The sequence below is a fragment of the Mauremys reevesii genome, linkage group 6 (assembly GCF_016161935.1).
Source record: "Mauremys reevesii isolate NIE-2019 linkage group 6, ASM1616193v1, whole genome shotgun sequence".
Lineage (NCBI taxonomy): Eukaryota > Metazoa > Chordata > Testudines > Geoemydidae > Mauremys > Mauremys reevesii.
Window position 1 is genome coordinate 14,153,642 of NC_052628.1, and position 26,522 is coordinate 14,180,163.

General features: G+C 45.3%; 1 protein-coding gene across 14 annotated transcripts in view; it reads left to right on the forward strand.

Annotated features, from left to right (window-relative positions):
* CTIF (cap binding complex dependent translation initiation factor) overlaps positions 1 to 26,522 on the forward strand; it is a 316,149-nt gene that overhangs the window by 129,609 nt on the left and 160,018 nt on the right. The gene's annotated exons all lie outside the window — the stretch shown is intronic.

The following is a 26,522-nucleotide window of genomic DNA, read 5'->3' on the forward strand; positions in this document are numbered from 1 at the left end:
TGTGGGTTTTTGTCTGCATTTGGGGGCTGTTTCTTTGAGCCTGCTGTCACTTCCAGCTCAGGATTCACAGAAGCACATAGGTGCCTAAACCCCAGATTTAGGAACCTAAGTCGCAGTTTTAAACTCCACTTGTTCACAGAACTCCCGCTGAACCTGTAGGTGCGTAAACTCAGTCAGCACCTTGCTTTTTGCAGTAAAAAGCTCCTTAAGCACCTGTTCCTGCCTCTGCACAGGCGCACTGCTGCCTTGTTCTAGGGGTCTGGATGCATGTCTCCTGCCCAAGCACCAGAGCAAGTCACGAGCCAGGGGAAGACAAGCATTCAGCTGCCTAACTCGCATGCAGGACTTGATCCAGTAGCATGCTCGGAGGCCACCTACTGGATTGGGTCCCCATAGGGGAGTTTACAGAAAAAGGCTGGGGAGAGAGGAGGAGAGTCTCCCTTATAACGTTTAGCCCAGTGGTTAAGGTACTCTGCTGGGATGTGGAAGACACCCCTCCCAGTTCAGGTCCCCCCTTACTTGAGGCGGAGAAGGGATTTAAACAGGGATCTGCCGCCTCTCAGATGTGCCACCTCTCAGATGGGCTCTGGGATATTCTGGTGTGGGGCTCCCTCAGTCTCTCCTGTTGAAACTGTTGCAATGTGGATAAATAAGTAGAGAGCCATTTGGGCCAGAGGGGGAGAGTGCGCACAGGCAGAAGAATCACTCTGTAGCCTGGTGGTTAGAGCATTCACCCAGGAGATAGATGAGAGACCCAGGGTCCAGTCCCCTTGCTCCAGTGACTCTTTTTACTTAGTTATCCACAGTGGAACAGGAGAGATTGCGGGAAACCTGCTCCCAGCTTTATGCCTTAGGCATCTAACTCCGAAGAGGGTCCCCGGTTGTGGGTGGCTAGCAGCGATAGGCACCTAGCTCAGCAGGAAGTCTGGGGCTTAGCACCCCCCCCACCTTGTTAGTATCTTCCATTGGCTAGTTTAGGCAGCTCCCTGCCAGTATGTTGACTTTTATGAATCACATTCTGAGGCTCCTCTCTCTCCCCATTCATTGTATAGGGAGCTTAGGCGCCTAACTCAGGCTGCGTGAATTACAGTGTGTTCCTGTGATTTTTCTAGGCACCTAAAAGTGATGGCGTTGTCATGCTCAGCGTCACATCTAAGTACCTTTGTGAATCTAGACCGTAGTCCTTTAGTTCAAGTAGCATGACCTCATGCTTGTCACTCTGAAAGGCCCCAGTTCAAGTCCTGCTGTTAGCCCAAGTGGGGTCTCTGTGTCACGTGAAATACTCAGTGAAGCGTTTATATGTGGATTATTGTCTTGAAAACAATTCTCCAGCCCTTTCCTTTGCGGGATCCATTCTCCTCAGACAGACACCTTTCCACTAGAATAGTTACAGCTAAACTGTCCTTGACATTCTGGTACACCGGCCTTTGTGATAAGTGGGGAGAAACTTTCAGGTTAATAATTCCTGTTGCGTTTGCCTGCTGGTCAGTCTCAATTACACTTCACTTGCTAACTTGAAAGGAGCTGAGCACCTGCAGTTCCTATTGGACTCAGCAAAAGCTGAATATGTTTGGTTCTTCTTTGGGTCAGAGACTTGACACATCTGAGACTTGAGAATCACCCCGTTCCCTGCCTCCAGAACTGAAGAATTAGAATGTCTTGCATGTAATGAGGTGGGCGATTCTCCATTCTCAGCTACCGAGTAAAAAGTACTCCAGTATCTTGAACGACTTCCTAAACTCTGCCAATGTTTAAATCTCTTTTTCCAGAGAGTTTGGCTTTTTTCACAGCTGATGTGTCCACTACAAAGCCATTGCCTTTGAATACTATGGCCCTAATTATCCTCTCATGCTGTTCTTACATCTGTTTAAATCCATTGATTTTAATGAGTTAATCCTAATTTATACCAGTGTCAGAGGAGAATCAGTCCCTGTATGATATACTGAGCCTTACTTTGAGACATGACCTTTTCCACATGTTACTCGGGAACCTGAATTGTTATTCAGTCAAAGACCCAGCAAAAAGACCTTGTATAAGTGTTTAATTTGGTGTATCAATTTTGCCTGTAGGCAGATTAGTAGAATATTCGATGTGTATCTCAAAGACTTGCTTATATGTGCATGTATTGTCACCTATGCATATGGAAGCTAAGAGCCATGCACTTATTGCTATGGATTTATTCTGTGCACCGTTGACAAGTGAAATACTTACTGGCAGCTGGCGTAAGCCTGATAGATCATTGTTAACTGGATTTGAATGTAATCATGCAGTGCTGGCAATGACTGATTTGCTGTTTATCGCTCTCTGGTTTTCAATTAACCTTAGGAATATAGTGCTAGTTTCACAAAGATTCTTCGGCACCTAAACCCCAGATTTAGGCACCTAGTCTGGGTTTAGTGGCCAAGTCCCAGTTTTAGGCTCCATTGAAATCCACAAAACTCCTGCCAAATCCTGTGGGCACGTAAACTCACTCAGCACCTAAATTTTCAGGGTAAATGTTCCCTTGGTGCCTATGTTTCTGCCTCTGAGCATGTGCGCTGCTGCCTCAATCTAAGCATCTGAACACCTAGCTCCCGCTTAAGCCCCAGAGTGATTCATGAACCTGGAAGATAGGCATTAGCCCACCTATTTTGCATTCGGGGCCCAATCTAGTAGATGTGCTCTGAGGCCTTCTGCCCAGTGGGGTCCCTTTCAAAGTCTGGCCGGGTGCAGAGGTGATAGTGCCCAGCTTATAATGTTCAGCCCAGTGGCTTGATCTCTCTCCTGCGAGGTGCAACCCATCCTGGACAATGATCCCACACTTTCACAGGCCTTGGGTGGCAGGCCAGTCCTCGCCCACAGACAACCTGCCAACCTGAGAATATTATTCTCACAACTGCACACACCACCATAGTAGCTCTACAGCTCAGGAACCAACCATGCAACAAACCTCCGATGCCACTCTGCCCCACATATCACACACAACACCAATCCACAGGACCTAACCAGATCAGCCACACCATCACCGGTTCATTCACCTGCACGCCCACCCAATGTAATATATATCATATGCCAGCAATGCCCCTCTGCTATGTACATCGGCCAAACTGGACAGTCTCTAAAAAAAGATAAACGGACACAAATCAGACATTAGGAAATGGCAATATAAAACCTGTAAAGAGAACACTTCAACCTCCTGGCCATACAATAGCAGATTTTAAGGTGGCCATCCTCCAAAAAAAAACTAGAGACCAGACTCAGAGAAGAAACTGAGCTCCAATTCATTTTTTAAATTTAACACCATCAGTTTAGGACTAAACAAAGACTGTGAATGGCTTGCCAATTACAGAACCAGTTTCTCCTCCTTGGTTTTCACACCTCAGCTGCTGGAACAGGGCCCCATCCTCCTGATTTGATCTAACCTCGTATCTCTAGCCTGCTTCTTGCTTGCTTTATATATACACACTGCTCCTGAATTTCAACTGCTGCTTGCCAAGAAGTGGGTATTCACCCACGAAAGCTCATGCTGCAAAACATCTGTTAGTCTATAAGGTGCCACAGGATTCTTTGCTGTTCAAATGTTGTCTCCCCTAGTGGCAGAGGGGGGAAATTGAGCCTGGGTCCCATACATCGCAGCTAAGTACTCTAAACACTGAACTAAAAGTTACAAGGTGGATGGCACCATCACCTCAACCTCCTCCTTGTCCCACAAGCAGGGGTTCCTGTTTGTGAATTGCTAGCAGAGAGAGGAGCCTCCCTGCTGGCTGGACATAGGCTCTCCTAACTCCATGAGCGGTGCAGGGTTTAGTGCACACTCCTCTCATTGGTGTCTCCCACTGCCTAGCTTTGGCAGCTCTCTGCCAAGTGTGCTGGCTTTTGTGGATTGAGTTCTGAGACGCCTGTCTCTCCCCCTGTTCATTGTATAGGGAGCCTAGATGCCGAGCTCTGTTTCTGTGAATTGCAGTGTTGTTCCTGTGATTTTTTTTTCTAGCCGCCTAAAAGCTAGACAGTGTGCCACTGAGTGTTACAGCGCCCAGGTGCCTTTGCAAATCTAGCCCCATAGTGCATAAGCATGTTAGAAAAAGCATTGGTGTGAGGGCAGGAAAACAGCTCAGGCAGGTGTAAACTCTTCAAAATCTTGTGGGTGGCTTGTTGATAAGCACCTTATAACTAGCCAGTTACTGCTTCCAGTTCATCTGCCAGCACCTGTGTGTTAACAGTTCCCTGTGTGGTGGGGAGAAAACCTGCGTACTAATAGGTCTCCTCTGTGGTTCTATGATGCATTAAATGTTAAGTGGCTAAGAATTCTGAGCTCTTTCTCAGCCTTGATAGTACTAATCAGGAATGCCAAGTGGAGGCAAAAGGAGCCCTTTCTCCCTCCTAGGTGCCTCATAAATTTTGGTTTACTTTTATGTGGGTCTGCACTGGAGATGGACCCTGAATCAAAACCCTGTTTCCAAACACAGACAGGTTTTAGGGAATTCATACTCCAAACTGAGATCTGTATCTGACAGTTGCAATGGCCTCTACAATGGAATGTGAGATCTGAACATGCTGAATCTTTTGGGATATTCAAGACTTGATAAGTTTTGCTGGTAGAACCCATCTCTAGTTTATGCAGAAGATATCACAAGAGACATCTGCGGGGTTTTTTTGGCAATATCAATATTGTAGGCTAAGTGAACAGAACAAAGATGAACTAAAAAAAAGTCTGCATTCACAGCTTTCCTGGGTAGTTTTCCTTTCCTTTTCCCACTTTCCCAGCCTTTTGTTCTGAAATGGAAATATTTATACCACTCCCCACTGGGAAGAGTAGGCAAGATTAAGGTTTAAGAGTGATGGTGCATTCTGCCATCTTGTGGACATTTGTATTAGGACATCACCAAAGCAAGTGGTGACGTTTTAAATTTGTTAACAGCCCAGATAGATTTAAGTTTTTTAGGATTTTTTCCCATCTTTTTTCAAGCTGATCTGTTGCTTTTGGTAACAAACCGCCTTTGTTTTAAAAGAGTGTGCAATAATGGTTGTAGTAAGTAAAAGAATGAGGTTAAGATCATTGGGGTAGAAGGAGTGTTCCTTTTCATTTGTACAGTGGCTAGCACATTGGAGAGACTACTAGAAACACATAACGACAGGATATGCCTTGTGTTGCCAAAATCTGGTGGCTTATGGGTAATACTAAATTTGTGATGACAAAAGGTAAAAGTCAATGGGATGTGGGCACCTAAGTCACTTAAATTCTTTTGAAAACTTTCCCCAGAGAGACTGCTGCAAATAGTCTTTGGGGTGGGAGGGGATATGTTTTGAAGGTTAATAAATATTTTCTGTTCATACGACCCACTTTGTTATTGGAGGGCTTTTTGGTGCTGTGTTTGCTCAGATGCAGTGTCGGGTTTTTGTCATCCTCTTAGTTTTTACCTGGCTTGTCAGCTGCTTTGACAGAGGCACAGAAGACCAAAAGACTTGCCTGACATTGAAATATCATGGATGTGTGGCTCTTAGCCTTAGCGGGGAGCATGCAGCATGTGCAGTGCTTTCACGGCCATTGGCAAATGCGTGGGGAGTCTGGTGGGCTTGGAAATGGTTATTGCTGAACACAGTGATCTCAGCTGATTAAATTCTGCAGATGGCAAAACCCTGACAAGCTGTAAATTAACCAAATGAAAACCAACCTGATGCACAAGCAGCCACGTTTTGCAGGTCTCCATGTGTAGCTCTCCCCTCAGGGTAGATGCAGTTCCGCAAGCAGAGCTTTGGCCACCTTCTCAAGAAAAACAATTTATTGCAGTATTTTATTTCATAAAGAAAAAGGAATGGCACAATCCCTCTAATTTAACAGTAATAAAATCTTTCAAAGCTTGTTTTATAGTATAAATGCATTTAAAATGTGTTGGGGGTTTTTTTTTTTGACCGCTTAGTTCACAGCAGGGGCCTAGGAAGCCATTTGTTTTAGCGGGTTCTGGAATACCTGGCGTAAATCTTGCCATGGTTTCCTGGACCTTTCACACACATTGCCCCCATGTTGGTAACTTTCCTGACCCAATTCTCTACCAGTTTTGAAATATTAGTGACCCACCAATTAAGGCTTTCTCTCCAAGGAGCTCCAACAGTTGGTGATTAAATACAAAAGTGACTTGTAAATAGGATAGAATGATTTTATGCCTATTTCACAGATGTGGAAACTGAGTCACCGAGTTTAGGTGACTTAGTTCAAGGTCACAGAGAGTGAATTGCAGACCCGAGACTCGATCCCAGGAGTTCCCACTTCCTCTGGGCTAGTCACCTGTCTCTCTGGCTCACAAATCAGGGTTACAAACAGTGTGAGAGAAGAAACGATATGAATAGTGATGAGAAATAAAACTATGTAATCTTCAAGAGGGGACCAGAGGAGTGAGTTTCGAAAGAACTTCTCACATTCTTAGAATTCAGAGTAGTCTGTATATCATTTTACATTGCATTCCTTAGACAGGCGCAAACAAGCCTTTTTGTAAATCGTTAGCTTATATATTGTATCACTGACAGGTTGTGCTGTTGTATTGTCTATTAAAAACAATGAACATTTTCTTTCCAGTAGAGGGCGCAGCATTGCAAACACTGGGGGTCTGATTTTTCACTGCCTTGCACTGGAAGTTTGTCCATGTGTAGATAACTACACAATGTGGAAGGCAGTGAAGGAGCTGGCCTGAGAATTTTTGTAGCTTAAAAAAAGTAACTCAAGCTGCAAACAGCAGTTATCCTGGAGAAGGACAAATTTCAAATAGGTTATCTTGGGCATCTGAGAGCTTAACTGAGCATAAATTATGCCTGCTCCAAAGGACCTGTGTCTTGTTGAAATGAAGCTTCTAAAAAACTTTCAGGGACTGCCATGGGTACTGTCCCCTGGTGAGGAAGGAGTCCTAGCCTCAGCTAGGCATCTGGAGCTGGGGTGGGGAGCAGAAGAGGAGGGGATGATTTGGAGAAATCTAAGCTGAATCCTGCTCCTGCTGAAGAGTTTGGGAGTTTTGCAGATGACTTCAGTGTGGCAGGAGCAGGCCTGAACTATCACAGCAAGTTAAAGGGACAGCATTGCAAATAGTGATGAGCAGCTATGTATCTTCCTGGCGTGTATACTTTAAAATGGTGTTTGTGCTAGTGAAAAAGATACTGTATAATAGTACGATACATCCTCAAAGCAGTGTATAGTTCCAATAATTGGAACACCCTGGTGAAGTATTATCGCCTGCTTTACAATGTGGAAACTGAGTACAAAGAGGTTAGATGATTCTCTAACATGATGCAAGTTAGTGGCAGAGCTGGGATCAGATCAGAGGAGTTTTTGGCTCTCCTTACTGCACACAGTTCCTTTGTTTCCAAATTGAAATGTAGCAAAGCATAGCTCTCCGGTTCCAACATAGATGTGTCATGACAATTTTTTTTGCTGCCATTAGATGGCAGTGGGTTTTTAGCTATTTCATTGTGTGCACAGCATATGTTTGTACGTACGTATTGTAGAGACCAGTGATGCAGACTCGCACAGCTGCTCACAATGTCAAAATAATTCTGCAAGAGGCACATTTCTTTCAGTTCCCCTTTTTAAAGAAATGGGAAACTGCACTGTCCGTTGTGGTTTAGGCAATGGGGCCTTTAAAGAATCTGTCTCTGCTCAGTCATGAAGCAAAGATCCTCCCACCTAAATTTAGTATCCAAAAGCTCCACTCCAGGTGGAGAATCACCTGTATCTGTTAATAGAACTTTGAATGATGATTCTGAGTCACTGGAGGGAAAGACCAGCACTCGTATATGTCCTCAAAACATCCTGTTTCGTGTGTGTGTGTGTGTGTGTGCACGTCAGGAATGGTCTTGATAATACTTGGCCCTGCCATGAGTGCTGGGGACTGGACTAGACGACCTCTCAAGGTCCCTTCCAGTCTTGTGATTCTATGTGCAGATACATATATAGGTGTGCTTTGGTCTAGCCTCAGTGAAGGTTTTCCCCATCCCAAAAATTACAAAACCATCTCTGAAACTCGATCCTGCCTCTTGACCTTCCCTTTTTGTATGGCAGGAGAGCAGCTAACAAGCTGGCAGCTTAGAAAGCATGTTGTCACTACAGTGCTACATGTTCCTTCTGATAGTTGTCACGCTGTGTGGAGCGGCTCGTGACTGTGAGTGCCTACCTCACAGCAGACACCCCAAACTGGTGGTGTGCTCTTTAGATTTCACCAAGCTGGTGACAAATATGAACTCCTGGATCACTGTAACAGTCTGACCCTGGAGTCACAGACCTTTTTTCCCTTAGACTCTCCAGTCTATCTTGCCACCCAGGCAAGTTGGACTTAGTGATAAATGGTCACTTACACCAAAAGTCACAACATATTCAGGTTGGTTCCAGTCCCAAGAGACCAGTTGCTTGCCCCAGATCAATTGGTACCCTGTTCTTACCCCAAAGACAATGCCTGTGGCCAATCCTGTAATAAACTATCTAAAGGTTTATTAACTAGGAAAAAGAAATGAGTTATTAACAGGTTAAAACAGGCAAACAAACACACACAAATTAGTTGTAATCTAAATCCTGAGTGACAGAGCTGTAGTGATCTGTCAATTCAAAATGTCTTTCAGGCAGACCCAGAGGTAAGCCCTGGGGATCTCTCGCTTCAGTTTAGTATATCTGGTCCTATGAGAGTTCAAACAGCAACAAGATGACAATTTTTCCTGTGTCTTTGTTTTTGTTTCTTTCATTCAGCCTCCAACTCCATAGGTTGAGCTTCCTTGCACGTAGTATTTCCAATAGGGCCATTCACCAATCCTTTTGCATTGTAATGTTCCTTGATAGCCCATCTGATTTTGATAGTTCTTCTGGACGGGTGGGGCGAAACACTCTTCCCATCTGTGCAGGGACGGCTCCAGGCACCAGCATGCTAAGCACGTGCCTGGGGCGGCAAGCCACAGGGGGCGATCTGCTGGTTGCTGCGAAAGCAGCAGGCAGGTTGCCTTTGGCAGCATGCCTGTGGAGGGTCCGCTGGTCCCGCAGCTTCAGTGGACCTCCCACAGGCGTGCCGCCGAATCCACGGGACCAGGGACCTCCCGCAGGCAAGCCACCGAAGGCAGCCTGCCTGCTGTGCTTGGGGCAGCAAAATACCTAGAGCCGCCCCTGCATCTGTGTTCACATGTTTAGAGCAAACATTTTCAAAGTTATAAAGCAAAGCTTACATATTCCCTTATAGCATGGAATACAGACATTGCAAATAAGATTAATGCATGCAACCACTTAAAAACATTCTACAGAGTCTAAACACTACATACATTCGTACAAGATTAAAACCTATTTTGAGCAACACTAACACACAAATGAACTGGTCTGGTCTCCAGTTATGAGTTTGTCAGTTCTTAGCTAATGCCTGCAGCCTGGGCATGAACTGGCACCTTGCCTGCCATCATCACAAGAGTGAAATACAATGTTTTCTAGTAAGTATTCATAGAATCATAGACAATTAGTGTTGGAAGAGACCTCAGGAGGTCATCTAGTCCAACCCCCTGCTCAAAGCAGGACCAACCCCAACTAAATCATCTCAGACAGGGTTTTGTCAAGCCTGGCCTTAAAAACCTCTAAGGATGGAGATTCCACCATCTCCCTAGGTAACTCAGTTCAGTGCTTCACCACCCTCTCAGTGAAATAGTTTTTCCTAATATTCAACCTAGACCTCCCCCACTTCAACTTGAGACCATTGCTCCTTGTTCTGTCATCTGCCACCACGGAGAACAGCCGAGCACCACCTTCTTTGGAACCCCAATTCAGGTAGTTGAAGGCTGCTATCAAATGCCCCCTGGTTCTTCTCTTCCTGCAGACTAAATAAGCCCAGTTCCCTCAGCCTCTCCTCATAAGTCATGTGCCCCAGCTCTAATAATTTTTGTTGCCCTCCGCTGGACTCTCTCCAATTTGCCCACATTCTTTCTGTTAGTGTGGGGCCCAAAACTGGACACAGTACTCCAGATGAGGCCTCACCAATGTCGAATAGAGGGGAATAATCACTTCCCTTGATCTACTGGCAATGCTCCTACTAATGCAGCCCAAAATGCTGTTAGCCTTCTTGGCTACAAGGGCACACTGTTGACTCATTCCAGCTTCTCATCCACTGTAATCCCCAGGTCCTTTTCTGCAAAACTGCTGCTTAGCCAGTCAGTCCCCAGCCTGTAGCAGTGAATGGGATTCTTCCGTTCTAAATGCAGGACTCTGCACTTGTCCTTGTTGAACCTCATCAGATTTTTTTGGCCCAATCCTCCAACTTGTCTAGGTCACTCTGGACCCTATCCCTACCCTCCAGCATATCTACCTCTCCCTGCAGCTTAGTGTCATCTGCGAACTTGCTGAGGGTGCAATCCATCCCATCATCCAGATCATTAATGAAGATGTTGAACAAAACGGCCCCGGGACCAACCCTTGGGGCACTCTGCTTGATACCGGCTGCCAACTAGACATCAAACCATTGATCACTACCTGTTGAGCCCGACAATCTAGCCAGCTTCTGTATTCAGTATGCTGGGGGAGGGTTTGAAAGCTTTTATAGAATGGCCTGAAGAATCAAGGTAGTCACCCAGCTGGCATCTTGAATGTTTGCTGGCCTCAGGTTTGTTGAACTCCCTCCCACCTACAGACCTTCCCCAAAGCATCTACATGCGCCTTTCAATCTCCAGTGAATAGTTAGTTGTTTTATGTTCCAAGAAGTACAGTACTTCACATGTCGCAGTAGATATGTGGCATTCTTGAAAGTGTGTTATGCTTTGCTTTATAATGTGTGGTAAACATTGAGTATAAGAGTGGATTTGATGTCATCTGGCTCAGTGTCTAAGAATGACTCATCAGTGTGTGCGTCTGAACTGCCCTGTGGGTTACCCCTCACTCTTCTCCCTCTGTTTATCATTGTCCATCCTGTTTGGAAGGATTAAAAACAAACAAAAAAGCCATAGCTGATGCTGGGTTTTCAATAGCAACTGACCTTTTGATTAGTGGAACTGATTGGACTCTCTTCTCCAATATCTATTTGATTGTATAGTTGCTGTTTCAAGTACTAGTCCATGTGTGTATTCTACTATGGGGTACGCATGCACCTGAGCCTGGAATATTTTTGCAAGCAGCGTCCACTGGTCCGCACTTGTACCCCTGCTCTCCTTGCACGCCACAAAGAGGGTACAAATGATGTCATGGACCAACTGTCTTTCTGGTTCCTTCTTCCCACGGCATGGCCCGAGTAGGACTCTCCAGTATTCAGAGTTTCTCCTTTCTCTTCAGCTCGATTCTTGTTTTCAAACCTATAAATATTTCTAAGTTTGTTAGGTTTCATAGAATCACAGAATATATGGGTTGGAAGAGACCTCAGGAGGTCATCTAGTCCAATCCCCTGCTCAAAACAGGACCAACACCAACTACATCATCCCAGCCAGGGCTTTATCAAGCTGGGCCTTAAAAACCTCTAAGGATGGAGATTCCAGCACCTCCCAAGGTAACCCATTCCAGTGCTTCACCACCTTCCTAGTGAAATAGCGTTTCCTAATATCCAACCTAAACCTCCCCCACTGCAAATTGAGACCTTGTTTATCTTTAGTTCTATTAGTATTGCTAGTGGATAGTGACAATAGGGTAAGTCACTTCCCTTTTCTGACTCATGTCCCTTTTCGGAAGTTGTCTTGAATATTATGAGGGTTGTCTCACTTCAGTGCAGACAGTTAATGATACAGCTGTCATTCAACTTCCTAACTGGGTAAGGAACTATAGTGTAGTTGTGCAAGAAGAGGGGAATTTATGCTGCTTATGTTCCTTTTAAAAAAGTCAATCTTAGCATTTATGAGTGGTGTTGGATTGACAGCCCTTGTATGTATGAGACAGGTAGGAATGAGAGTACAAGCTTCCATCACACCTCAACCCCGACCTGGAGGGACCATGTCTAGGGACAAGTGATTAGTTGAGTCTCTGACCCATTTAGTACTTGCCCTCTCAGCAGGCTGCCAGTTAAGGTAATGATGGTGAAGGTGGGATTGTGATGTGGACACCAGTCCCCTAGGCCTGGCTTGAGCGCTACAGACCCATTTGCTGTAAAGCTGTGTGTGACAGCTGTGCTACATTTAAAGAAGCATCAGCTAAGGTCTCGTGCTAAACTTTTCCTATAGAGTCCTAGGATTGCTACCATTGGTGGAGCGGGATGAGCCGCAACAACAGTGGGAGCTCTAGTGTAGACAAGGTGCTGCTGGCACTTCAACCGCCAGGCCAACTAGACTTGCTGAAACCAGGGTTAGACAACATAGTGGTTAAAATACATGGACTGCTGCCTGCACTAGGTTCTCTGTGCTGCCACCCTGGTAGAGTGGCACTGCCAATTGTGAAAGGCTTTGTGTGCCATTGCTCACTAGTGAACAATGCAGATCTCGCTCCTTCCACGAGGCACGTCAGGGACTGGGCACAGATCTCTTTGGAGGTGGTAGGCAATGATAAAACAACCTTATCAGCGTGGTGCTGAGTGCTTCCGAGTCCTTGAGACCCTTCCTCTCCGTACAGCACCCATCGCTTGGAATACAGTTCTGTTGATTACCCCGTCACCTTTCCTTTCACCTCTGGAGTTACAGCACGGGTCGTTCTTTCCTGTTTGTTGTTTTCAGTGCAGCTAACTCTAGCCCACCCAACCCCTTTCCCAGTCAAAACTGGATTTTTCCTCATTATGTATCTTGGCTGCCTGAGGTTGCTAAGCAACATGCCCCTGTTCAGCATTCTCCTGCAAGCTAGCTTCACCTTTAGCCAGTGGTTGCTGTAGGCAACCCCTCCCAGCAGTGCACTCAACGCCCCCTTTCCCTTTATACCTGCCAAGGGTGGGGCGGAGGAAGGATGCAGGACCTTGGCTCACAAAGGTCACACTGCTTTGTGACACAACAACTAGCACGATCTGCCCCTGGAGAAACGTGTACATAGGAATCACGTGCTCAGGTGCCACGGTAACAAGTGTGGTGTACGAACCTAAAAACAATCGATTATGCTTGTGGTTGGGGAGCTTCAGCATCTGAAAGCACAAGCCTCTCCCACTTGAGCTACGGGAGTAGTTCTGTTAGCTGTCACTAACACTGCTGCATCCAGCCACTAGGGGGATACCTGATCACCTGTACTAAGCTAGCTGATTACTGTACCTCTAATAAGGACACATGCTCCTTTCAGATATATTGCAAATCTGCAGTACATCATTCATAGCTATGAGTTTGTATCAGAGGGGTAGCTGTGTTAGTCTGGATCTGTAAAAGCAGCAGAGAGTCCTGTGGCACCTTATAGACTAACAGACATATTGGAGCTTAAGCTTTCGTGGGCGAATACTCACTTCGTCGGATGCATGCAGTCATTCCTGGATAGGACACTGTTCTTAAATAATGGAGAAGGAGCAGTAAAGCATCCCTAAGACAGGGGTTAAATGTAGGAAAATGAGGTTCAGGTAATGTCTGCGTGCCTCGTGTGTGAACTGCAGCTGGACTTATGCAGGAGGAAAAATATAACAAGCATCAGATCAAGGGGTGTTTGGTGAAATTGAGATCTGGTGTAAACTAGTACATTGAATCACTGATGCAATCCCCTCCCAGGCGGTTTCCTATAGACAGATTATTGTATAATTGTCTATTACTGGGGATTCTGTCCTCCTTCTCTCAGCATCTGGAACCGTCCTGTGGTGGGGATGGAGATAGGACACTGGACTAGATGGACCACTGTCCCAATCTAGTTCAGCAATTTCTATGGTCCTATAACAATTACTCTTCTGATGCCACACCTCCCTTCCCTTGGTATGTGAGTCACTCTCCTTTTGCACACCCACTAACTGCCATACTCGAGGAAGCCACACTCCTTTAAAATGTGTCCCAGTCGTCTGACTGATTCATACCTACCCTGTAATTTGTGCTCATTTATGTCCCCACTGAATTTGATCCATCCCATTTTAGCATATGGCATTTCAGTCTAACAAAGCTAGCTTCTCATTTCCCAAGGGTCTGTCCAATATTGCAGCTACTAAAAAGACTGTGGAAAGTCCCTGTGAGAAAGCCAGGCTTTATTGAATATAGGTCACAATGTACATCACCAAAGAACCGTACCGCAAGTCAAATCTCCCCTGCCAAATGAAATGTGTTTTGCCGTTTTGTGCTGTGACTTCCAGTCAGGGGGGTGAGCTTTTCACCATCTACCCTATATGTAGGCTTGGAAGAATTAAATTTTTATTGGTAAATATCAGTGAGTGTTGATTTCACCACACACACGCAAACCAACACAAAAATATTTCCATTGATGGAGATCTAAATTTACAGAGGCAAGGGAAGAAAAATACTGCTTGAGAACTTACCGGAGACTGTCATTAAATAATTATTGTTTGACATCCCCCTCCCCCCACCCAATTTCCCACAACTATGAAAATTTAAATAGCTAAAAATTGAAAAAAAAATTTTAAAATAAACATATCCATTAAAATTATATTTAAAAATGATTGAATTCTGCCAAGCCTCCGTACATGCCATTTGCCTTGATTGTCAATGATAGTCTCTTTGGGAGACGGTCAGGGCTCAGTGACTAGATTGGTTTAATCACCTCTGACCTCTTTAATGCGAGGGTGATTCCCAAGTCAGAAATAAGGTCATTGACAGGGCAAAACAGATGAAGCTGCTCGTTCCGTTGCCGTCTCTGGGACGTTAAAAAAGAGAAGTCGTGGATGAGTGTGGTTTTCTGGTCACAGAGTTTATTCGCCTACACGAACTGGAATATTTTTGTGAGGGACAAAAGCGTTGTCTGTGATGAATGCAGTTGAACCGTGTGACCTGCATCAAATGTAACCTCACTGCTGATTGGTGCAAAAGATGGGAACTCTTGCTGTTTTTAGACTGGGGTAGGAGGGTCTCTTCCGTACGTGTCTGTTAAACTGTATACAGGACTTGTTGTAAATCTGGGGTAGTCAATAGGTGGACCATGAGCCAAATCCGGACCGCCAGACACTTGAACGGACCGCAAAATCTTTTTATTTACTTATATTTACACTGCCTGTTGCTGCCTTTGACAGTCCAAGCTGTCAGCCCCATGCGGCTCAGGCTGTCAAAGGCAGCAACAGGATAGGTACGTGCATGGCTCCGGGCTCCCAGTGCCCCACACTATCAGTGAAACCAGAGGAAGTGCTCCTGGTAAGGATATGTGCCGCCACAGAGGGGGCGTAGTATGGACATGAAAAACCGCAGTAATTACTGCAGTGGCTGAACCTCAGCCTAACTTAGGTTGACTTAATTTTGTAGTGTAGACTTACCCTTATTATTATCATTATTGTTACTGCAGTGTGAAAAATGTTTCTCTGGGGTCTGGACCTTGACTGTACCTTGATCAGGAAATTTGGGCTTTGCCAAAAAATAGTTGATTTTCCCTTTTGTAAATCCACAGTGTGCTGGCAAAATAAATAAAAAAGAGGGGGTGAGGAGGAGTTTGGCTCATTCTTTATCCCAGATCTGCAGAAAACTTTACAAACCCTGAACTTGTATTACCTTAATATAAATGGTAATTATGATGCCCCTTTTTGACCCCAGCAGCCAGTCAAAGTTCGGGGCCTTGCAGGTTGTTCCAGTGAGGAGTGGAAATGGATGATGGACTACGGTATTTTCATTGATGCAATCTTGTTATTTTCAAGGAATGTAGCAAGTCCTGCTTTTCCAAATGCATGAGGAACCAAAAACAGAAACACTTTCTTAGCTTTTCAGCCGCAAACTTCTTTCAGCCATCACCCCCACCCCTCCATCCCAGAACCTCTCTTTAGGCTTCTCCCAGGACCACACCATGCTTACTGGGTGCTGCTTGACTTTCTTGCTCTTCCTTTGAGTGGGTCTGAGTTTCTTGTTTGCCTCTCCCAGCTAATGTTTTCCACAGACGTCACCACCCCCAACCTGGTCAGAACAATACCCAGTGGTGCTAGTTTCTGAGCAGGCTCCGTTATGTTTTGTTTTAGGTGGGACTCCTTGCCTGTCTTTTACTGTTATCTTAAATGAAGGATGCGTTCACACCCATCAGTTTCAACATGGTTTTAACTTAACCCATAACAAAGTTTAACCCAGCGCTCAACAGTAGTAATAACTGCAAACTTCAAGGTGTGGGTCCTATTTTACTCTGGTGTGGGAGGCATGGGCAGCACATCCCTCAGCCCGCACCGCTTACCGCAGCCCCCATTGGCCTGGAGCGGCGAACCGCGGCCAATGGGAGCCGCAATCGGCCCAACCTGCGGACACAGCAGATAAACAAACCGGCCCGGCCCACCAGGGTGCTTACCATGATGGGAGGTAGTCAGGGTGCTTACCCTGGCGAGCCGCGTGCCAATCTCTGCACTAGGCCATGCCCTGAGCACATCATACCCACCCTGGTTCATAGAGGTTCACTAGCCTTTCAGTTCTGTTCTGAGCACTGTGGCCGTCTGCACTTCAGGTCCAGACTTCAGCATCTAACTCCTGGGTGCTGCCGTGGGGACCCAGGCCATCAGAAGGCAGCCAGTGTGTAAGCTGGGAAGCCTGGACCCAGGGGCTGTGGTAATGGCAACAATGGGATTTTCTGGGTCCTGATGCTCCTGAGGAAGAGTGGAGTTGGTGGGGTGGGGGAGAGATTTCTTTTGCTGTCCCCCTGAAGATTGAATTAGGCCCACTGGGTTCCACTAGATCCAGGAGGGCAGGGGGATGTAGGCAGCCAGCAACCCCGCAACTCCCCCCGAACACATCGTAAGTGAGAGTTGGGTTGCAGGCCATTGTCCTTGCTCCCCATTGGAAGACAGCAAAAGGGAAGGGAAGGGAGCCTGCATCCTGTTGGCTAAGAAAGGAGTGGGGTGGATTCCTGGCTTTTATTTTCATGTGGAAATCAGGCGAAGCTTAGCCTTGATTCAGAGTTTTGGGCTGCATTTAAAGCAGAAAGTCAAAGTGAAACACAGGGAGCAAAGTCACATGAATCAAACCGAAAGGAGGGCCTGTGTGAACTGGAATGGCCGAGTGAGTCACTCCACCCTGTGATTAATCTGGCTGGGCTAAGGACACGTGGCACACTCTCAGCACTAGAGGGCACTGCAGCATTTCTGTGGAAGAACTGGTAGGCCTTTGGCACCATGGACTCCGGTGGTTAAACAAAGCTATGCACAGAGGAAGCTGTACCGGAGGCCGAGAGTGTCACTTTTTCCAAATAGTAAAATATACTGTGTACGGTGGCTACATTTCCATATGCATCCTGAACCAGGGTCATGCCACTCTCTCTTCCCACTGAAAACATTTCAACTGACCTCAGACTACCTTCCATCATGCATCCAAACACAGGCCTGTGATCTGCATATTGGGACCAAATGGTCACTATTAGAGAGAGGCTGGCAGAGGCATGTCTGTGTGTGTGTATTTTGGGCTGAAATTGATTAGAACTTTGTGGGAAATGTTTGGTGAGTCGCTCTGCTAATCAAAGCAGATTGGGCCACATCGCTGGAATGGGATTAAAATAGGAGATCTCTGTACGGCCCCTATTATTGTAGTATCTGAGCACCTCAGAGTCTTCACTGTATGTATCCTCCCTACACCCCTGTGAGACAGGGCAGTACTATTATCCCCATTGCACAGATGGGAAATTGAAGTCCAGAGGCCCATATCCTCAAGGTGCCTAACTCCTATTAATTTAAATGGGAGTTAGGCACCTAAGTACCTTTGAGAATCTGGGCCAGAGAGACTAACGGCTGGTCTGCACTGTGGGGAGGGGAATCGATCTAAGATACTCAACTTCAGCTACATTATTCGTGTAGCTGAAGTCAAAGTATCTTAGTTCGACTTACTGGCTGTCCTCATGGTGGCAGGTCGACTGCCGCAGTTCCCACGTCGACTCCGCTTACTCCTCCTGCCAAGGTGGAGTACGGGCGTTGATTTGGGGATTGATTTATCGCGTCTAGACGAGAAGCGATAAATTGATCCCCCACAGATCCATTACTACCTGCCGATCCGGCGGGTAGTGTAGACGTGGCCTAAGGGTAAACATTTCAAGAGCACCCAAGTGACTTAGGAGTTTTAGTCCCCTTGACTTTCATTGAAATTTGGACTCCTACGTGCCTACTACATTTTTTGAACATATGACTTTGCTGCTTTTGAAAAAGTTACCTGAGTGACTGCCACAGACTGACTGTGTGATCTGTGTCTAGAGTCTAGAACTGAACCCATGTTTCCTATACCCCAAGCTAGTACCCTTACCGCCGGATCATCCGTCCTCTCCATGGATGAACCTAGCCACAGAGGTTAGGAGTGTTCAGTGCCAGAATTTTGGGCTTGGTCCGACTCCGCCTCCTTTTAAAACTGACAAACATGGACTGGTTAGGATAAACCAAGAAGGAGTCTGAACGTTGGCCGAAAATGGGAATTGAGGGAACGGGAGAGGAGAAATTAAAAGTGGTTGCGAAGTGGGGCTATGTGGGTAGTGACAGCAGGGTGCAGGTGGGTGTTCCTGAGCAGTTGGGTGGGGGAAGGAAGAGTAGGAGTTAGCCCTGGAGAACATGGGAGCAAAGGCAGCAAGGCAGGCAGGGGCACATCGTCCTGGGTGGTGCTAGGAGAAACGGGAGAGGTTGTGGACACGGAGGGAGAATTTGAGGAACATGAGTGCTTTGAGGCTGCCAGCTGGGTGGTGTTTCATGAAACATCACCCAGCTGGCAGCCTCAAAGCACTCATGGAAGTAGGGAGGGAGAAACTGACGGCTGGACTGGGCAGAATTGCTCCCCAGCTGGCTAGCTGTCACCAGAGATTTGCATGTCCTGGCCATTTTCACAGACCATGCTCTAAAGCAGCAGTTCTCAAACTGTGGGTCAGGACCCCAAAGTGGGTCGCGACCCCATTGTAATGGGGTCGCGAGCCAGGGTTGGCGTTAGATTTGATGGGACACAGAACCAAACCTTGAGTCCCACCACCCAGAGCCAAAGCCCGAGCCCCATTGTCCGGGGCCGGAGCCAAAGCCCGAGGGCTTCAGCTTGGGGGGGTGAGGCTCAGGCTTTGGCTTTGGCCCCCCACCTAGGCAGTGGGGCTTGGACTTGGGCTCTCCTGGGCACATGTAGTAATTTTTGATGTCAGATGGGGGTCGCAGTGCAATGAAGCTTGAGAACCCCTGATCTAAAGGCAAGGGCTGCTTTGGGTCACACTTTAGAAGTCCACAAGCAGCTTTTGCCACACTCAGAGCACTCTTTGAGAAATTAACTGATTTGGAAATGAGCATGAAGAATGGCCTATTAATAACAATTCTGCAGACATTTGAGACTAAAAAAAAATTGTCTCAAATTAAGCTCTGACTTGTAAGAGTGATTCTTGCTACTTCTTTTCCTCTCTCTCAGACTTATAGGTGTGTTTCAAAAGAAAAATAGGTTCTTTCTTTTTTGCAGCTATATAATGTTTAAAGAAGAGCTGAAAGGTTTGCTTCATCCTCCTCCATCCTCCCCCCCCCTCCCCCCCAAAATGAACTGCTCCTTTTTTCTTTTAGAAATAGCAAGAAAGTTGGATGTGTTTTCTCTCCTCCTTTACCTGGAGGAGTCATTAGAAATCTGAGATGTCTTTGTTGGCCTTTAGTTGAAGGGACAATGATGTTGAATCTTTTAACAAAGCAATCATTTCTCCCAGGTATTTCTTGGTATTTGAGTTTAAAAGTTAATAAAAGCAAACAGAAATCTGAGTTTTTAAGAGGCTAACTCAAAATCCAGTTCCTTTTTCAGTCTTCTTGAATGACATCTCCAATGTCATAATCCTCCCAGTTGTCCAGTAAAGTCTTTGATGAAAATCCTGAGTTTTTAATATGCAAAAAAACGTTCAGGCTTTTTCAATACATTATAGAAGAGCCAAAAAAAAGTCACGACCCATTTTTTCCCCTTTGTACGTCCTCTTAAGAACCAGAGCCTATTTAACATAAAAACTCAGCTCCTTTGTAAAACTTCTTCTAATGTCACATCCCTTATCCGACAGAATAACAGGTTAACATTTCCTGTAGCATTTAAAATTAATCCTCGGCCTGCAAAAGCCCTCGCCCCCACCCCCCATTTGCTAGGTGTTTCTTCTGCTGTTATGAAAATAGCAAGTGATACAAAAAATAAGACCAGAAGTTCTTAAAACGCATGTTTCCTGTCTGTTGCCAGCCCATAAGTAAATCCACTTATGTGCTGCAGTTGAATGTGACATGCAGACTGGGGGATATATATATTACAATATAAGTATTTTGCTGGTAGAGATTGTCCCATAACTGGAAAATTTTGATTGTCTTTTCAGATACAATAGGTCATTCAGATATGAGCATTAAAGTATAAGACAGTCAATAAAAAAAAGTCTATGCATATCTTTGAAATTTCAAACACTGAATTAGGAGAATAAATATTTGAATCTAGGTGAGCATACATAGCAAATAATGTGTTAATACTTCACTGAGTCTATCTGTGTAGTATCCGGGCACTGTATATAAATGTGTTTAATATGGGGGTGCCCTGTAATAGCAGCAAATCTCTCGCTATTCACCATCTCTGCATAGGAAACTGAGGCACGGAGAGAGGAAGTGACTTGTCCAAGGCCTCCCACCCAGCACATTGTGGCAGAGCCAGGACCAGAACCTCTGATTCTGGACTCCCAGCTCACTGGGCCACATTCTAGCCTGATATGTGCTAATTTTGCTATTTAGCATGATGCATTCTGCTGTGTTGCGTATCCTTGTGTATTATTGTGTTGTGCATCCCATATTTGCTTCAGTAATTCCTCATCTTATTGCAAGATTGATTTCAGCTAGTCGAGAGCTATGCGCTCCTGCCACCAAGTAAGACTCTGCAAAATAGAAACCCTTGGTTCATCCTTTTAAGTGGGCTTTCACTACGAACCACCAATACTGTATTTCATTCATTGACAGCAGTGATGTATGATGCCTCAGATGTTCCTGAACCCAACAACCCTTTCACCTGCTGGTACTAATACAACCATGAAGAAATTGTTCATTGTTGCATTTTATTCCTGTAATGTGTGAGCAGTGAAGCCACTAGAGGATCATCAAGCTGCATTTCTTCCTGCTTTTGTGGCCTTCTTGATTATTTCAGTCCCATTGTGTATTCTGTTTAGGCAACTTTTCTAGACAGAATATGTATGTATGTTTATAGCAGGGGGAGGATTCTGGACTGAGGGAACACCCGGGTACCCTACAAGATGCTAGTTGCTTCTGGGCCCTGGCTTCAGGTTAATGGAAAAGAACCTCCAAAGCTCACTTGATCACACACGTGAATGCCATTATTCACTAAAGCTAGTGGCCTGGGCACACTTAAGTATTGCCAGCCTCTCTGCTGATGCTGCCAGTAGTGCCATTATGGTTTTAATGATGCTGATGTTTCTTCACTTCAAACCCTCCTTAAATCTCTCCTTTTCCATGATTCCTGCAAAAAACTTGACAGGTTTCTGGGATGCGGAGACCCCAGGTTTCTGGGATGTGGAGATAGCTCAGTGGTTTCAGCATTGGCCTGCTAAACCCAGCATTGTGAGCTTAATCCTTGAGGGGGCAATTTAGGGAACTGGAGTAAAAATCTGTGTGGGGATTGGTCCTGCTTTGAGCAGGGGGTTGGACTAGATGACCTCCTGAGGTCCCTTCCAACCCTGAGATTCTATGATTCTACTCCATCATGGGTGTATCCATCTCTTGTCTTATACTTAGGTTGCAAGCTCTTTGGAGCAAGGACTGTCTTTTTGTTCTGTGTTTTGTGCAGCGCCTAGCACAATGGGGCTCTGAGGTGCTATGTACACCTTAGAATAATTCAGTAGGAACAGGGCTGTGGGCACCAATACTTTTGCTAGATGATGATGAAAAGACTTATTAGTGATCTGGACTTAATTTGAACCAGCATCTTACAGATAAAATACACTCTACTGTATCTTATTACCAATCCATACACTACTGGATCTTGTTCTCTGAACGAAGCCTTTTTTTCACTCAAACGGGAAGTATTCTTTTTAATTTCTTACATTTTAAACACAGACTTGCATGTGGGCTGAAAGCCATGTTTCCAGGTTTCACGTCAAATACGGTTGGTAAAGAAAGCAATCGCTTTCTCTTTGCTCCATTGTTGCTAGTGGATGCCTGTCTTATATTCATTCAGCTTAAGAATACTGGTTCTTTGTGTGTCCAGTAACACTGTACTGCCACTGCGACGGGTGGGTAACCGGTGGGGGCTTGGCTACATAGAATGGTTATTGTGTTGCAGTCTACAGCCGACTGTCTTGGCGTGTGGATCCCACTGCAGAGTACGAAAAGTTCCATAGTGCACTTTGACGTACGCTGTTTGAAGCGGGAGTAGAACAAAACTTCCTACAGAACTTTTAGTGCATTCTAGTAGGGTCCACACATCAAGTTAGTGCTGGCAGGACTAGTGTGCTGTAGATTCACACCCTGGCTTGCTGCACACTAACTGGCCATGTAGACAAGCCCTTAGTGTTTTGAGAACTTAATTCTGTTCTTAACTGAGAAGAGGTGAAGTTGGATTCAGTGGCAGAATGCTAATAAACAGCATCATTAGCTACACCTGCAGAAAGAATATGGAATGTTTTCTGGATGTAACTGACATGTTCCTATCTTGTTACATTAGGTTCTCTCTTTGCCAGCCTTAATACATCGTTTGGGAACCATGTTAGAAAGAACTTTCTTCGAAGTAAAACTTCCATTTGCTTCAGTGGGAGTAGGATTAGGCCAATGCTGAGCACTTTTGAAAATCCTACCTCAGACACTGACACTGCAAATGGCAAGTCAGGGAACTCAGTTACAGCAAGGGTGTAACTTTCCCTGTAGATAGGATGATAGCCTTGGCCAGAACCTCATCTGTGACTTAAAACCATTTCATGACCAGGTCAGAGGATAACCCATCATCTCATAACCAAGTTCTCCCTCCTGCCTTGAATTTGCAGTGCTGATGGGTCAATAGCTTGTTTTTATCATGTTTTTGCTGGCCACTCTCACCTGGCCCAAGCCATATTCAAACCATGATTTTAAAAGCAGATTTGAGCTAGAATGTGCTTTATAACATGTTTTTAATTTGACTTGTCCCCTCCACTCGGACTAGGTAAACTGTGGTGGGGGCTGGTTTAGCAGGAAGCATGATTAAACATTGGTGCTCCCCTCTGTTTGAACTCCAGCGTGAATGGGGTCTTGGGATCCTAGGGTCTTGTTTATGCTAAGGAGATTTACAAAGCGATTTTTGCTGGTTCTAACACAGTCCAGTTGGAAGAGTGTTTAGAACCAGGAGGAACTCAAGTGCTAGGCTAGGTTGCTTTACGGGACTGTTGATTGGTCCGGCTTCCAGCAGGTTTAACCAACATGATATAAAAAATGCATCTGAATGCCCAAGCCTCTTCGGTAAAAGGGCATCCACTGGCAATAACAGCTGAATGAGATGTTAGCACTAGAGAGACGTTCCTATGAACATTTCCCCAATATGAACAGCTTGAGGGCCCAGCTACGCTACGAGCAGCACTGTGTTTGAGGCATCTTGCTTCAATGTAGTTATTCAACAGAGATATAGCATTGTTTCAGTTTGGACTGTGAATTGGATCTCACTGTGTTTTAAGGTTTCAGAGTGGTAGCCGTGTTAGTCTGTATTAGCAAAAAGAACGAGGAGTACTTGTGGCACCTCTAACAAATTTATTTGGGCATAAGCTTTCGTGGGCTAAAACCAACTTCATCGGATGCATGCAGTGGAAAATACAGTAGGAAGATATATATATATATATAAACACAGAGAACATAAAAAAAATGAGTGCCATACCAACTATAATGAGACCAATCAATTAAGGTGGGCTATTATCAGCAGGAGAAAAAACACTTTTGTAGTGATAATCAGGATGGCCCGTTTCCAACAGTTGACAAGAAGGTGTGAGTAACAGTTGGGGAAACATAGCATGGGGAAATAGTTTTTACTTTGTGTAATGACCCATCCACTCCTAGTCTTTATTCAAGCTAATTTAATAGTGTCCAGTTTGCAAATTAATTCCAATTCTGCAGTTTCTCGTTGGAGTCTGTGTTTTAAGGCTCCTGCAACTGCATTGATTCTGGAACTAGGATCAGGGCACTGTACAAAATGGAATGGAGCTTTCACCATGTCCTAGGACCATTGTGTGGTAACTGGGTCCTTTAATACTCTTCTACTTTTAGTGTAGATGGGCTCTTAAGTATTTCAAGGTTCACAGAAGCAGGACCTCATCTGTCCAAGTGAGAAGGAGGCCAGGACAGACTCCAGAAGCATCTAGACTGAATAGATCACTGACCAGAAATAAGAAGGGGAAAAAAGGGAACGTTAGCTGACGGGCCTTTCAGCCGGAAAGAGTAAGGGGATGAAAATAAGCCCATTAGTGCGTGAGCAGCCACCTTGTTTTATAATCCTGCTATCATCTTTCTATTTTATTTTTTTAATGGTTGGTTTAACAATTAAAAGGCGACATTGCACTTTAGTTTTTCCAGTCTGCTGCATCATGTGACCTCTGTGACTCTTAGTTAAACCTCGTTATATAATGGTGGATTGTTGTGTTTTTTTGGAAAACCTCCATTTATTCCTTTATTAGCAGAATTTGCTGTTTTGTTTTGTTTTTTTCATATTGTCGTCTCGTTTCCCCCCCACACACGCTCACTAGAGGCGTCAGTCTGGGAGCGGGGTCCTTTCTTCCTTTCTTTTTCAAATCTTTGGAGAAAATGGTTTATTTTAGTTTGCTTGGGTTTCAGCGCCTTTCCCTGCAGCAGGGGGGAAAGACTACGTGATGTTCAGCAGGTATTTGTGAATGGATCACAACCCTGTGACTCCCTGTCGCTCGACCCAAGGGGAGGGGGGGAAAACTGTGACTCTGTATGATTCGCTGTGGCTGGAAAACTTTTTCAGCACAGAGGTTCTTAGGCCAGGAGGAAGCTTTCTTCTGGCCCAAGAACAATAAAGGGGTCAGCAGTATGATCCTCCCTCCTACACCCTCTTCCTTCCATTGTGAGGGGTATGTGCAAATATCCCAGGCTGCCTGTGCTTCTGTTGGGCCCTAAGAGAGTTTTAGTAACATGTGTGACATAACAGAAAGATTCTTGAATAACCCAGTGAAATTTGTAATCTGAGTTGCAAGAAGCAAAGAACGATCCCCTTGAGTTTTCTACATTGCTGGTGTGAAGTTAGGGCTCATGAAAGGTACCAAAGTAAATTTCTGATATACTGCCCCGGCACTTCTAATGCACCTATCTCTGAAGTGTCCAGTGATCACTGATGTTCTTCTATTGGACTGGTACAACATGAGCAGCGGCAGCTTCTTCCCCAGTGCCAGTGTGCCTCCTTATCTCCTCACCTGGAAGGGCCACTTATTCAGATGAGAGAATGGCTTAGTACCCATGTCTGCTCAGTCCTTCGTCTCTTCCCGCAACACCTTGTTAACTCTGTTTTGTGATTGAACATCCAGGATAGCGGGGATCTCTTCTGCCGTCGGAGTGTGTGTGTGACTCCTGTTACCTGCTGGAGTTCTACCATGGGTACCTAATACGTGAGGTAGCCTCCATCACTCCTTACAGATTTATGGTGGGATATTGGCATTTCTAAATGGATGTACATTTATGCAGCATCACAGATGCAGCAGAGGAATGCAGTAGAAAAGGATGAGCTTCTGTAGCGTTTATACAAGCAGGTTGATCAAGAGGAGGATAAACTCCTCCTTTTGCAAGGTGGTTGGTTGGTGTCTAGCTTGGCTGATGTCATTAGATGACCACCTGGTTGACATCTGGAAAAGCTATTATTGTTCATGGTGAGGCAAAAGCCAGAACTAGCTGTGAGGACACTCATCACTGTTGCTTGACTGCACTAGATTCACAGAGAAACACCATCATCTGCATGCTGTGTCCCCTAACTAACATGCTCAAGTTGCTTTGAAGATGAAAAGCTGTGTGTGTGTATAACTGTTAATGTCATGGCATGCCGGGCTTTGATTTAGGACTTTCTCGTTAGTTTTCTTTTAAAGTTGGCATTGTATAGAGGGGAGGAAAAAAACCAAAACACTCCCAGTTTACTTTAAGCACAACCTGGATTGAAGATTGTATTAAATAGCCACAGAGAAGAGGGACTCTGTAAAATCACCCTAGTAAGAATCTGCCCCCTTTGTCTACAATGACTAGATACTAATATATTACTTGATTACATCCCAGAGTGGTGGTGCGGAGTGAACCTGGGGTGGATTCTAACGCTAGTTAGAAGCATAAATATGAAGGTGACATGCCATGTGTCTGATCCTGCCGTCATTGTCCTCTTGCTGTGTTGATAACACCTTGGTGCTAGTGGTCAGGATTTCCTCACACTAACGGACTTTCCTGAGAATCAGCTCGGCTTTGGTGGGGGGAGTGACCATTAAAGAGCTGATCCTCACTGCTGAGAACTAAGCCGCTATCCTCTTGAATACGTGCAACCTGACATGTTCTGCAGAGTAGCATGATGACTTCTCTCATTTCCCCCCACCAGACACACACACCTCCCTGTGTGTGTCTGTGGGAATTCCTCCTCCCAGTCTGCAAGCG